Below are 14,642 nucleotides of genomic sequence, written 5' to 3'. Positions count from 1 at the left end.
TATGTCATTTGTTGTCAGGCCCTTCTTACCGAGATATGAAAAGAACCCTGTGCTGTCTCTCTACTTCTCATCCCCCGTTCCTCAGTAGAGAATAGAAGCCAAATTTTAGGCTAAGTTTTTGGGAAAGGAGTTTGCTTTCCTCCTCCCTTCCATCCTCCTCACGAGAGTAAGAAATCTACAGTTAGCATTCAAACTGTTGTGCTAAAAGGCTTTCTTTACCCTGCATGTAGCAATCCAAAACAGCTGCTGACATGCATGTGGACCATTACCCTAGTTTCCTTCTCTCTTAATCCACTATAGGAAAATGTTTGGGGTTTTTCCTTCAGGAGTTTCTGTCCAATACTCTAAAGCTAACTTTTTACCAGATGATTTTGTCTGTTCTCAACAAGGCAGCACAGAGCTTCCTATACATCATAGCATTATTCTAATTAAGCTTTACAGCCTGGCCATCTAATAGACTCGGAAGTCCATGACACAGTTGTTGCCTAAGCGCTTCATTAAAATCTTCAACAGGCTTTACAAAAGGTAGGTAAGCATTAAATGATCCACTTTCATAACACTTTTCCAAGTAATTTAGAAAATTATTTACATCACAAATATAGTACTATATCTCAGGAAACCAGCAATTCTGTGGGGCCCAAATGATATGATATTTGATATTTAGGAAGATTTATGATAATGGCATTCCAATATGTGTCAAATTAGGCACTTATAAATCATTGGTCACATTGAATATCTGAATTGAAGTGATTTCATTAAGCCTAATATAAAAAGAGCTTGCCAAATCAATCTCTTTGGATGCCAAAACTGAATGCTTTAGGAATAATATTTGTAAATATAAATAATTACACTTAAATAATCCCATGGTTCATTCATTTTAAGGTCCTTTAATTCATTCCAGGCTTGCGTCTGATTTCAAACTTGCAAGCATTATTAAAGTGGCTTAAAGTGTTTAATGCAATACATATGGGATGGTAATGTTGCTAACTCCCTCAGGCGTACGCTGAAAACAAATGTTTTTTGCAATTTATGCAGTAAGAACAGTACTTCCTCCTAATGAGTGAACACCAGACAAGTTTCAGAGGACTGTTATTATTCTTATTAAAAGCATTTCCGAAACTCACAATGAGCTTTGAAAGCAAATCTCTGTTATTCTGCTACCACAGTTCCCTATTAGTGTTTATTTAAAACACACCAATGCTCATCCAATGAACCTTAAAGGAAATGGCATAAGAACAAGGAGCAGTTAGACCAGCCTTCAAGAGGTTGTCTATGCACATCCATGTCCTTCAGGTTCACAACATCCAGCCTATTATTTTTTTATTGTTCTACCAAAAACTATCCCACAACTACAATATCAATCATACATTTTCAAATAGAAGACTTGCTTATTTTCAATTGTTAATTTATCTTTACTTTCTGCAACTAGAAGGAATGAGTACGTGATAACAAGAAACTCTTCAGCCCTAAACCACTGCTAAGTTTAAGACTGATGACCACCTCCTACTAAGTTTTTGTTTCTGTTTCTGTTTTGAGTTTCCTTGTTCAGTGAACATAACGTATGCATTTTGCATGTCTGTATTTCCACTTCCCTGTCACTACTTCAAAGTATTTGTGATCAGAGCTGCAAACAAAACCACAGAAAATAACTGCCTGATATCCCTAGATGTATCGATCAATACTTACAACTATTTGGTATTACTGACCATCACAGAAGTAGAATTTCCTAACAGAGTCAAGCAAGCACTTACTGCCACTTTACTGTGGGCTCCATCCTGGAACACCTGCTGCAACCCACACTGTCCTATACGGAGGAAGATGCAGAGCTGCAGTAGCACCTATGGTCACACTTTCCTTCATTCCATGCAATAAATTCCTTCAGTAGATGTCTACTTGTGCTATAGTTAAAGATCAGGCCTGCTTGCCAAATTATTCCTTAATGCAAGCAAAAAAGCAGGGAAAAGAGGCAGAAAAGAGCTTGAACTAGGCAAGAAGAGAACACTTGTCATGTTTTTCTCAGTTATATAGCTAACTAGGCATATAAATAGGGATGAGAAGAGATAATAGGCTGCCTGAGCACATCCATCCCATCCTCATTGCTCCTTCTGGGAGAACATGAACTGGTGGAAGGAACAGGTCTACATCTAACTTCATTTTCTGGACTGCTTTTGCAGCTACCTGTCTTATTGCAAAGACAGCAGATGATACAGTGACAATGTACGCATACCTCTTTTCCATAGGGCCAGAGGTCCACACTTTGTGCCTTCAACAGTTCTTTGTAAATAGAGCAGGTCTCCATTTTCTCTCTCAGTCTGTCCTTGCACTGAAGAGTCACTCCACCACCAACTTGTGCAACCTCCAGATTTTTAGCTGGGAAATCCCTAAGAAATGAAAAGAACTCAAGTTATCAAAAGAGCTTTGGACAAACCTGCCGATAGTGCTAGTCTCCTATCTTAGTATTTCTCATATTACATTTGAAATAGCACCACTTGATATAATTAACAAAATGTGATTTTCCCCCTCTAATCCTCAAATCATAACACACCTAGAATTTGAACATTCACCTGTAATTACAAAAGTTACAGTCTACACAGCATTGTAAAATAAACTGCTTCTGATCCCGACCCAATACATCACCTAGACTTGTCTTCATTCTGACACGTTTCAGGTGGATGTGAATTGCTCCTCACTATCTCACTTGAAGCCTTCAATCTGATGTAACAGTAACATCCAGGAACAATCCCTATTATTTATCTCACTGTGGATTGTACATAATCTCCCGCAACTTTATCAGAAGGTATAGTGGTTTAACTTTTGTGAAAAAACAATTCCTTGCTGTCAGAATGTGGCTGAAAAGTATTTTCTAACCTATCTTCTCTCCGGCAGCATGCCAGAGTTGGCTGGGATTAATAACTCCACTCTTTCATTATTGTTTTAATATTTTTTCCTTTTATTACAGCTTTCAAGCAGGATTTGGGGGATGCCAAAGCATTATAAAACTTCCCGAGGAAAGTTATAACTGAAAGAAAGCATTCTGAAACAAACCTGATGGAGTGTAGTTTGCTGCTGAGTTTTGTAATTCCTAATGAGAAAAACACCTCCACTCCTGCTGTAGTGGATAAGAGACAGTCTCTGCTGCCTCACAGCTGACAACAAATGGAACCCAGGGGATGCAGAGCTTAAGTAGGAGTCATCACTGTTTCTAAGTGCTTGTGAGACCATTAGGATCAGTGCTTTAACTGTACTGCTTAGTTTGCTTTCCGAGTTGAGAACTCCGTGATGGCTGGGGTCTGAAAAGTGTAAAGAGATGAACTGATTGATTTCTGGTTTTCAGCTAAAAGTAGGACTATGTCTTTGTTAGTGAACAGACACTGACTACCACATGGCTACTATTACAGAAGAAATTGTCCAGATAATTGACAGTTTTCAGTTTCTTGAGGACTACATCTCCAAGTATTGAGTCTACCTGATACAAATATTAACTTGACAAAACTGTTGTATTCTATTGAAGGCTCAGAGGTTTATTTGTTTTCATTCTCTTCTGTCCTCCCCCTCATTTTTAGCTGTTCCCGGTCTTTGGAAGCTGCTTGTTTGCTTCAACACTTCTTTGCTCTGGGCTCACCTATATGAGCTACCCACTGCTGGGCCTCTGTGCAGGGTGCTGGTGATGAAGGTTTAGCCACTCTCTTTTGATTTTGACTGATTTTGCCATTCTGCCACAAAATCAACTGGAATCTAGGCAGAGGACATTCCCAAGACTCCTCATCTCTATTATACAGTTTGGCTCTTAAAGCCAAACGGCAAAAGCTACATGCCTCCAAATCCTTTTCTTAGTATCAATAATGTAATGTGTAAATGAGCAAAAATTGAAGCACAGCTAGCTATAATCCAGATTTAGTCACTGTGACTACTGCCCTAACCTAGGAAAACGTGCTTTCTCCTGCTCGGTTCTGTCTTGTTTTCACATTTCTTTACAGTTTCTTTTGCGAAGATCTCTTTTGAAAGTTAGCCAGTTAGGCTAAACCATCCTTTTGTGCTAAGCATTTCCAGTCTTCTGAAGTATTTATGTTACTTTATACCTTATGAAGTTGATGTGGCCTGCTCAGATTATTCATCTTAACACATTTCCCAAGGTTGACTTGAAAATGCTAACTTTATCTGGGTTTTTTTCTCAACAACATAACTTTAGTCATTTAATATTAGGAAGCTATTACTTAGTAATGGGAATTCAAGAGTTTGTTAACTTTTTACTATTTGAGAATGTAAAACATTACTGGTTTTGTTATAGTCTTAAAATAACTCAATTACTTGTTAAATTGCTCCCAGTCTTCCAAGACATGAAGTGACAGGGTTTAGTGATGGACTTGGCAGTCCTGGGGTAACAGCTGGACCTGATAATCTTACAGGTCTTTTCCAACCCAGTTGATTCTATGATTTTAAGGCAATTCATTACTATTAGTAATATATTAAGGTGTATTGCTAACTCCTTATGATAAAGTTACAGTGAAATGTTTAATCAAGCCCCCACTGATGCAATTGTGCTATCTGTATTAACTCTGCAGAATCTGCAGCAACAAACACCTCCTTCCTTGCTTTGTGAATATCTTCAACTCTGCAGAGAAGTGTCAATAATCAGTTCATCAGTTTTTCACCACAGAAAAGAAGACTCCGTGGTTTAGAAAGCTTATGTTCTTAAGAAAATCCATTCTGATGAACACTGATGGAAAAATGGTTTTCTGTAAGTTCGCTTTGAGTGAGGCATGGCCTATATAAAGCACACTGGTTATGAATTATTAATGCAATAAGCCAGAAGGCTTAAGAAGAAAAGCCCTGTGCTCCCCCTCTAGGAGAAGGGAAAAAGTAGTGTGGGAAGGTTTCATTTACATAAATTATTATTCAGCACCAATGCATTTTTTTTCACTTAGCATTCTGCTGTAGTAAGAGTCTGTATTCTGAGCCTAGGAATACTGTGTAATGCTTGTGCAGGAGTAAGAAATGATTGGGGAAGACACAGCCTAGGGAAAGTGATTGCCCTGAGCAAACTCTTAGGTACTGAAATCAAAGCCAGTAAGCAAATTATCTGATGGGCTCCTTGCAGGGGTCCTGTTTTGCTCAGAGATGCCAAATGCTCCACAAAGAAGATGTTGCAGAACAAGATCAGAGGTAACAGCTTTGGATAGAACCTGGCAGCAGTATTCTGTCTGAACCTGAGCAAGGAGAAAGAGCAAACCTAGCCCTGAGATGATCTTGAGTCTGGAAAGGGGATTTGAGAAAGTAATGGTGAGAATCTCGTGAATGAAGGGCTGTATTTCAGAAAGCCAAACAATCCATAACTGGAGCAATGTAGCACCAGCCATATCTCTGTCAAATTCTCTGAATTACAGCTATTATCTTCATTCAAATGAAAATAAGACTTCTCCACTAACATAAAATTAGTTGCAGCTAGCCATTCCCAAGAATTACTGCAAGTGGTGAAGGAGAAGTAAGGGCAAGCAGAGAAATCAATACCTAGATTTCAAATAATGTATTAACTTTCCAACTTGAAAATGGAGCTGCAGTTGCATCTGTATCTCAGACTATGTGTTCCTAGCTCTGTTTCTGAATGCAATCCGGCATACTGACATCAACATCTGGCAGTAGAAAAGATGCATGCTAACCTGAATTCATGCAGTTCTAGACATACTACAGTGAGAGAACATTACTACAGTTCGTTTTGCCAAGTGTTAGCTAAATATTAATAGAAAAAGTAGTAGTTTATAAAATGGCCTAGGTGCAAGATGGTCTGGACTCCATTTTTCTTAGGGAAAGGAATGCATATTTGGATTCTGTTCAGGGAAGTTTATCACAGAGTGGCACTGAGTACTGGACACTCACCCTTCATATCCGAAGGCTGGGTAGCACCGCTACCTTCTGCAGTGAAGACCACAGCTATGCCTGGCCAGTCAGTTATCATAGGTTTTACTTTATGCTACAACCATCTAGTGACTTGAACCACTTATTTATCCTAGTTTTCACTTGTTTTCAATGCCTTAGAGGTTTTAGCGACTTCTGGTTGTCCCTGATTTCCTCTTTGCTAAGCCATTCTTGGGTGCTCCCAAAATTGTGCTTTGAGCCGATTGCCTATTTTGTCAGACTCGGAAATGAGAGACTTTCATTCTGTGTCTTTCCTAATGCTCAAATGCAAGCACGGCTTTGTCAGCTCTGTGGCAAAGATTACTTTACATTTTTTTAAGAATTTTATTTTATTTTTTTAGAAAGCCAACCTCACTTTGCATGAAATAAAACAGATGCGCTTTAAAACTTTCCAGTTGTTCCTGTTTCCAGTATGCAAATCTGAGCATTTGCAGAATTCATTATATTTCCCTGAAGTTCGTGCAAATGTTAAAGTAGCATTATTCAATTATGTAAAGCAGCAGGAAAGCTTTTCTTCTTTGTGTCTTAATATAATAGCGCAAGTCAATATTCATGCTAATATTAACTGGAAAATTAATACCATTTCATTATTGCTGTCACAAATAATAAATATAAAAGCCTGAATAAGTGGATAGACAACACTCCAGTTTCCACACTTCATAAGATTATTTTCAGTATTTATTTATACTGCAACTAGACAGGAGTTAAAACCAACTGTGCTAGGCAATCAGTATTTAAAAGCTGGGCTAACAGCTTACCTATGGTCTCCTCTTATCCCAGGAGAAAAGTATAGTGGGCTTCTCTCCATATGCAGAACTCCACTTATTTTAAAGCACTCCTCATGCCCCAGGTGCTCTTAGGATAGACCAATAGGCCATTAAAATATATAGACTGTATGAAAGACATTTGCTGGAGGCTTGAGGCTTTGTCTTTTATGATTACTGTATTTCAAATGAACACACTCATATCATTCAAACTCTTACCCAATTTGGATTTAGCTAAAGTGAATATAAATATATGCATAAATCTGCAAACACCAAGGGAACAGCACAGATGAAATTTAGGCTCTTGAAGTCTAAGCTAACCAAGTTCTAACTGTCTAAAATTAGTTTTAGCTATGTAAATTTAGAGGAGTAGTAAATAATTAATACACGTATCCACAGCTCTCTCCATACTGATTTTAAAAACAAGTGAGCTCTGCTTAATCCTCAAATCAGAAATATAAGCTAGGGATTGGTGACTCTTCACTGGGGAGCTGAAGGCTTGCATTGACACTACCCTGAATTTCACTGACCTACGGGATGCTCCTGATTCTCATTATGAGAAGCAGACTCAATGCCAAGGAATGAAGTGGAAGTTACACCTTGGAAGAGAGAGTTAAATGGTGACATCTTGCTTCTTAATACAGATCTTGATCTTTACCCTTCCATCTTTTTTATAATAGAATTCATAAGGGCTATAAAAAAACACATTAATGAGATAAAAGCAGGTTTATTTCACATTGCTGCAATCTTGTGTTTGCAACAAAGGATTATTCAGAAAGCAATTCCTACAAAAGAAGAAAACATGAAATATATCAGCGTGCATATGCATGCTCTTTTTCTCTTTCTTTCCCTCAATTTTTGCTGCATGTATATAATGTTAATTTTGCCCCATATCTTGGTAATTTCAAACTGCAGCAAGGCAGATACATCTCTAATATGTCTCATAATAACAGCCAGAATACACATGGGTGTGAATTTTACAGAAAATACACTTGGATATTGTAGAAACTTTACTGTTAAATAGAGGAATGTAGCAACTGACCAAGTAACAGCTGCTTGTGATAGGTAATACAGGCTGAATAACGTAAAGAATTACATACTCGGTGGGCAGTGAGAGACTTCCCTTCTCTTAAGATCCAATGCTAAGGGGCTGTGTGCTCTTAGAAAGGCCTTTTCAGTACTGGTCTTTGTTTCCCACTTTCTGATCATCCTTTCTGTATAAAACGCATTCTGTTGGTGGACCACCCCTCTGCATGCAATGGTAGAGCAGTTGTTACTAGTATCTGATCTCTAAGAACAGGAAAGTATTGCCTTAGTACCACGGTTTGGGGGTTGTTTTGCTTTGGTTCGGGTTTTTTTTGTTTTTTTTTTGTTTTTTTTTTCCATAGTTATTGCACTGAAAATGACAAAAATCCTCCAGGGCACTAAAAATTGGTGTTGACGATTGCCAAGTGATATTACTTCCCCTCTGAAGGTCACCCACAGGATAAGCAGGATGTTATAAGACACAGCATGGCTAAGGAAGATGTCTTTCAGAAAAGACTGAAATCCAGTGTTGCTAAAGACATTAAATTTGCAGTTATTTTTAGACAACGGAGGACCATCCAGAGACTAAACCTGAATAATTTCCCCTGTCTGAATCCGTTCTCCATCTTCATCTGGATAGTTAACGGTTTCTGCAGTAAATGTGTTACACAGAGTCATGAGTCCTTAACCAATTTGTGACTGCAGTGGAGCAGCACAAAGACTGCCACACGTGTGTTGAATGATGCGCAAGAGGGAGAAGGGTGACCTTCTCCTTTTCACCCCGCTCATGTAACCCCAGTTAGCCTCCACTGCACACCCAGGTGGCCTGTGTGTCACACGTCATCTCACTCCAGTGCTCTGCAGCCCGTGGAAATGTCACACTCATTTCATGCCCTAGGACCCTTCAGAGATGCAGTGGGATAGATCCAGTTCAAACGCAACCCAGCTGAGGCTTGTCCCCTTCAGCTTACATGGTACCTGTGTCCCTCATTAGGTGTGAGTGGGAGGCCCCTAGCAGAAGAAACCAACAGGTTTTCCTTTCTTTTATTTGAGTCAAGACTACAGGGAAGGCTTTTCTCCAGAGTCTGCAAAGTGCTGTTATAATGGACTTCTTTATCACTATGAAGTTCTATGCTAAATAAACCAAGCATTATTCAGGACTCAGATTTGGCTGCGCTTGCCTAACTCCAGTTAAGTTCCAGCAACTAAAACCCACACAGGCCCTTTTAATTAAGATGCAAAGCTTACAATACATTTTAGTGCAAGGCAGCCAGGATTTAACTGCTTCACTACTGACACTGCATAAACTCCAGAAAGCTGTTATTCGTTAACGCGTATAAGGAAACTCACCCTCTGTAATTAACATGCCTCAGTGAAGACTGTAGTCTTCACCACACTGGATTGTGAAAGAATATTGCACAAAAGCAAATGTCAGCTCTTTGTGACTCAGAAATCATTAATATTTTCACAGTCTTTTATGTATCACTGTGTTAAAATAGGAATCTTGTATTTCCCGGTAGTGCCTTAGTAGGAAAGTAAACTAAATAAGAAATACACATCGCTTTATTAAATGGTCAGTGAAAGTATTCAACTTTCTTTCACTGCATTGTAAAATGGTAGGAGCCAAACCAGTTTATAGCAGTGGGGATTTGCCTCTTTTTATTCACTTCTCTCAATAAAAGTAAGAAAACCAGTCTCATGCAGAACTCCTTAATCTCATTTTTTGTACTCATTCTTTATGATGACTAAATTACAATTCTGTCACAAGTTGCTTTTAGAGTATAATTAATCCAGACCCAAATAATAATCACAATTAGCTACTGCATTTGGATTTGGGTCAGAGACTTGAACTGGGCAGGTTCACTTCAGCTGTCTCGTGGGCTTGAATAAAGCTCAACTCAGCTTCACTGTGCATCTACATCGTCAAATGACTTAGCTCCTTGGTCCACTGCTGCATCCTGTCCCCTTGACCTTTCACACAGTATACTGGTTCATTCCTAGCTTCTCCTTTAATCCCTTTAAAATTCAATTTAGGAATGCTTTCTGGGAACAGTTAAGAGGCTGAACAAGCAGCACAGGTTTTAATGGGAAAGCAAAAGAAAACAAAATTCTAGATAGTCTTCTGATGCCAGCAATACCACACATGGCCTCATGCTATGTCACCAGGCATGCAACGTCTCTCCCTACCCCAGGCAGTTAAGGAAAGTAACTGCTCTGCAAGAGTCTGATACATTACTTCAGAGACTTTACATTGAAAACTCACAAAACAAAGTATTTTAGGATACAAAGGCCTTGCAGAAATCCCAGAAAAGCTTGGGCCAGGCATCCTGCAGGAGGAATGCAGCTGTAGTTCACTGGGAAGGACTAGCTGGGAGCAATGTGAACACAAGCCACTGCACTACTTCATCTGGAGACAGGGGAAGAGTGGGAATGGCATCAGCTATCATTTTTTATATTGAGTCGTATTTTTTATAATATTTATATTTACTTTATATTTTTATGTGTTTATTATTTATTGAAATCTGCATTTATTATTCATATAAGCTTACTCATTTTTTCTATTGAGAAAACTTGTGGAGGAAAGTAAGCTCACTTTTTGGTTCATAGCTGCTTTTTCCATGTCCCAGGATAACAGTGTTGCTCTGTAATATTCACTTCTAAAACAGGGACAATTTTCTGGAGCAAAACAACACACTAAAAGAACCTAAAAGTGTAAAATAAAGGATGCTGCCAAGGGGAAGATTAATCCCTCACACACTGTCTTGTTCAAGAGTACAATGAAAATTCAGCTGAAGCGCACAGAAGTTTAATGGACTGCAGTTTCCAGAATGGGTTAATAAGCTGCTAAGGAAGCATATTCTGGTATGGAAAAGGGACCTTAGCTTCATAGGGAAAACAAGGTCATATGCACTTCAAAAAAATGTTTTGAGCTTGGTGTCTGCTTGGAAGCAGAAAATGAAAATAGGTCAAAAGACAGCAAAAGGTGAAAGAACATACCTACTGCAAAGACTGAGCAGGTAATCACCTGCCGTAAGAGGCGGATAAACTTAGAAGCCAATATAGATAAGCAAGAAATTCTTCTGGGAACCAAAGATGAGATAACTTATGAAATGTGCACCTGAAACTGAATGAGGGACCAAAGTCGTCTCCCTCTAGACTTTATCTAGAGTCAGTGACTTACTAGGATACGAGACAAACCACTAGATACCAGCTCAAAATTTGATTAAGTTAAAGTAAGCCTTCTTAACTCTCATTCTAAGGGAATTACAAAGATAGGAGTAAAGCTACAGAAGCCCCTGTAAAAGCCTATTACAATACATAAATCAAACCCCATTCTGGCCTCCTCCTTTTCTGGCACCTCTCGCCTACTAAGTTAGTATTTGTTTGCATTCATTTTCCACACCGTACCTGAATGTACTGCTCAAATAGGGAGCCTGAGCCTGTGCATATTGATCACAGCGCTTCTCACACAGGCCTCAGATCACCAGGAACAGGAAGAGACCTGCTGGGGTGAACAGAGCCCTTAGAACTGGCTTCATACAACATCTCCAAGAGGTTTCCTCCAGCCAGTCTGCTTTCTCTGGGTGGCACAGATGAATTGTGAATTATCACCTCATCTTCTGTAATTAACCATACCAAACTTCTGTACTTTTCAATATTCATCCATTATTACTTTTACTGTGACACTTTGTAATGGACACACTAAATGGCAGGAAGCTACTCCTGATTTCAGTGCATGGAATAATGTGTTCCCACTTCCACAAAGAGACAAGGAAATTAACAATCGGAAATGAGACGACTTATAATATGTATTTCTCATGCATCACTGACAAAATATTTTATGACCTCCTGCGAGATGAGAGGCAAGACAAAGGAGGTATTAGTAGATTTGTTAAAAAGGAGAATAGTTTTGGCAGAATAGCATTCTTTTCTATTTCAGAAATACCTATGGAGTAAAGCTTTCCCTGGAAAAGAGGTGGTGCAATTCATGGTAGATTCTTATCCAGTGTAAGGTCATTAATACACTCATTTAAGACCTCTGAATATAAATAAGCTCTTCAGAATGGTACTTTAGTAGCAGATCTGAGAATTTTATTGCACTATCTAGATGCTAATTCTGACTTTCCCCAAATTATTTCCTTTTATTGATGTATTTAGCTTTCCAGAGTAAGACTGCTATTTTACAGTAACAGGCTAGCAAACAGAAATAAAACTGTTGCTTACGTGTTTGAAACACGATATAACAAAGACCGGGTGGGAAGGGAAAGATGGAAAGGGAATGGGGGGAGGTGGTGGTGTTAGCCATCACAATGTGTATTTCTGTTTTTCCAGTTAGAAATTAATTTCAGCAAAACCAGATTATTTTTATGAATTATTATTCCATTATTATAGTGTTCCAAAACCAAAGACAATGAGATTTCTGAAAGAGAAGGGTTTAAGCAGTAATCTTATTTTACCCTTCCTCCTGACTTTTTCCTGTTCATCATTAGATAAAACGGAAAACAGCAGAAGATTCTTTTTCTTCCTCTCCTCTAACCATTTTTGTCCATAGATTGTATGGATTTCATTTTTTTTTAATGTCAGTTTTTGGTCAGTGCCCATCTAGGAAGGAGTTTGCACTGGAATTAGGAAATACGTTACTTGTTTTTTGATGACCTGATTTTTGCAACAATCGTTCCAGCAGTGAATGCTGCTGAGTCAATACATGGCCAAGCTCCAAGCAGTCATTTTCATATAATCAGGAGTTTGAAGGTAAATAATCAGACAAAAGGAGGCAATTTCTTTAGCTCAAGTGGCACAAAGAAGTGGTTACCCGCATCTCACGTTTACATCAAGAAAAATTATCCCTTGGCATATGAGAAATCTCCTGGGAAAGCTCACTTCAGTGAACCTTCCCACAGCATCACTGGCCTAAGTCTATGTTTGAAGCACATTTATTTCTTTGAATACCTGTTTCTATTTCTGTGCCCTGCAAACACAGAATGAGGGAAAAACTCACTGATGACTGTTTATAACAGGGCTTTGAGCAAGCCGGTGTAGTGGACGGTGTCCCTGCCCATGGCAGGGTGGTTGGAACTAGAAGATCTGCAAAGTCCCTTCCAACCCAAACCATTCTATGACTGTTTCAAAGGCAGACAACTCAGCATCTTTTAAAATACAGGGTCTTAAGAGGTACATGGGCAAGAGGCATTTAAGTCTTCTAAAACTGAATTTACATGGGATGTAGCTGGGAGCAGAATTTAGAACAAAACTAATGTGCATTGTGCAATGAGTGATGAATTTATCAAACTTTACTGTGTTATTACCTTTGACTTGAAGACAGGTAAGAGCAAAGATGCTTCATAAATTATAATTTGTTAAATATAACAATAATAAAATCTCTTTTCTGCCTGGAAGGAAAGAAAACTTGTTTAGTCTTTACTGCTTAGCAGAACGACTGCCACTGTCACTAGCTCAACTGCTGTCTCTGCAAAATTGGACTTATACAGCTGGTATACACATGACTAACACCTCTTCCTTCCAAAACAGGGTGCTTGTATTATTCACTGAGCGAAGCCTTGGTCTGTACTATCCTTAGACCTAGTTCTTGGGATTGTCTGAGAAACCACAGAATTATGCCAGGTAAGGACCAACAATTAAATGAAATGGGTAACCACAGGACGCTGCTCAAGCAACTGCCCTAACTTTCTCCATTCACTAGCAGAGATGCAGTTAACATGCCCAAAGCTGCACCAGGCAGAAGCTTTAAAAATCTTCCAAGAACAGGTCCCAGTGAAAACTTACAGGCCTTGTAATAACCTGTAAGGTACTCAAATATTTACCTTATCCCTGTCTCCCAGAAAAATCAAGCCTAATTCATTTCCTGGTTGTGTTATGCATTAACCACAGCAATCTTCTGCAAACAACAGATTCAAATTACAAGTGGAGGGTTCACAGTATAGTTTGGCAATATCTTCCTTCACAACCTGATGGCAAATGGTCTGCCCTGGCCACATCTCACTGGTCAGCGGAATCTCTCTGGCTCATGAACCTACCTTTTCTGTAAAGATTTGGCCCGTTATCCACAGTAGTAACCCCCCTTTCGTGCTGGCTTGATAGAACAGGTACATAACACTCTCTATAAAGGCAGGAAAGGAGGACTGAAAGAAAGGGTTCTTCTCATGGAGAATGACCGCGCAAATGGTATTTCCTGAGATGAGAGCTGGGCTGCTGGGGGAAGGATGGAGTTCCAAGTTGTCATCATCCCTAACTCCCTAAGATACCCTGTAATCTCCAAAAATCATGGAGTTCAATCTTTGTGAAAGTAAATCTAGTGAGAGCTTGATGCAGCTGTCATTGCCTTCTGCCATCCCTCATTTCCCACTTTATTCCCCCATTATACCCAGGTATGACACCATCAAAACAGCCTTTTCCATGTTCTGGTTAACAGCCTTTGATCAACCCTTTCTTGAGCTGCCCTGTGACAGCTCCCTTAAGTAACCATCACAACACTTGGAAAAACCTAACATAGACATTACACAAAGCAGTACTGACATCTGATTCACCACCAATGCCTGGCTAACGTAGCAACATGGTTTCTGCCAGAAGGAAAGCCATCTGCGCCTGGCCCCCTCTGCCAGGTTGCGAGTTCCATGGATAATATTAGCTGCATTCAAGTTAAGGGAATGAGAGTGCTTTCCCTTGTAGGTCTGGCTCTGGATGCTTCCTGGCTCCATCCTAAAGCATGAGTGATGATGACTCAGGAAGGAAACCAGGGCATGTGGTGTCAGACCACTAGTGAGCATCTCAAGGCCAGCCACAAGTGTGTTCCTGCTCCTCAGTCAGCCAGCTGCTGCAACAACCACACAAACTCAGAGGTGGAATACTAGCCCAGCTTGTGAAAATAAACCTGCCCCTGGCTTCTACTGAGAAACCTTGAGACTGCATGCAATCCTAATA

Source organism: Pezoporus wallicus, unplaced genomic scaffold (assembly GCF_028554395.1).
Source record: "Pezoporus wallicus isolate ANWC-B61680 ecotype Strahan unplaced genomic scaffold, APGP_CSIRO_Pwel_v1 contig_6814, whole genome shotgun sequence".
Classification (NCBI taxonomy): Eukaryota; Metazoa; Chordata; class Aves; order Psittaciformes; family Psittacidae; genus Pezoporus; species Pezoporus wallicus.
This window is presented reverse-complemented; position numbering follows the sequence as displayed.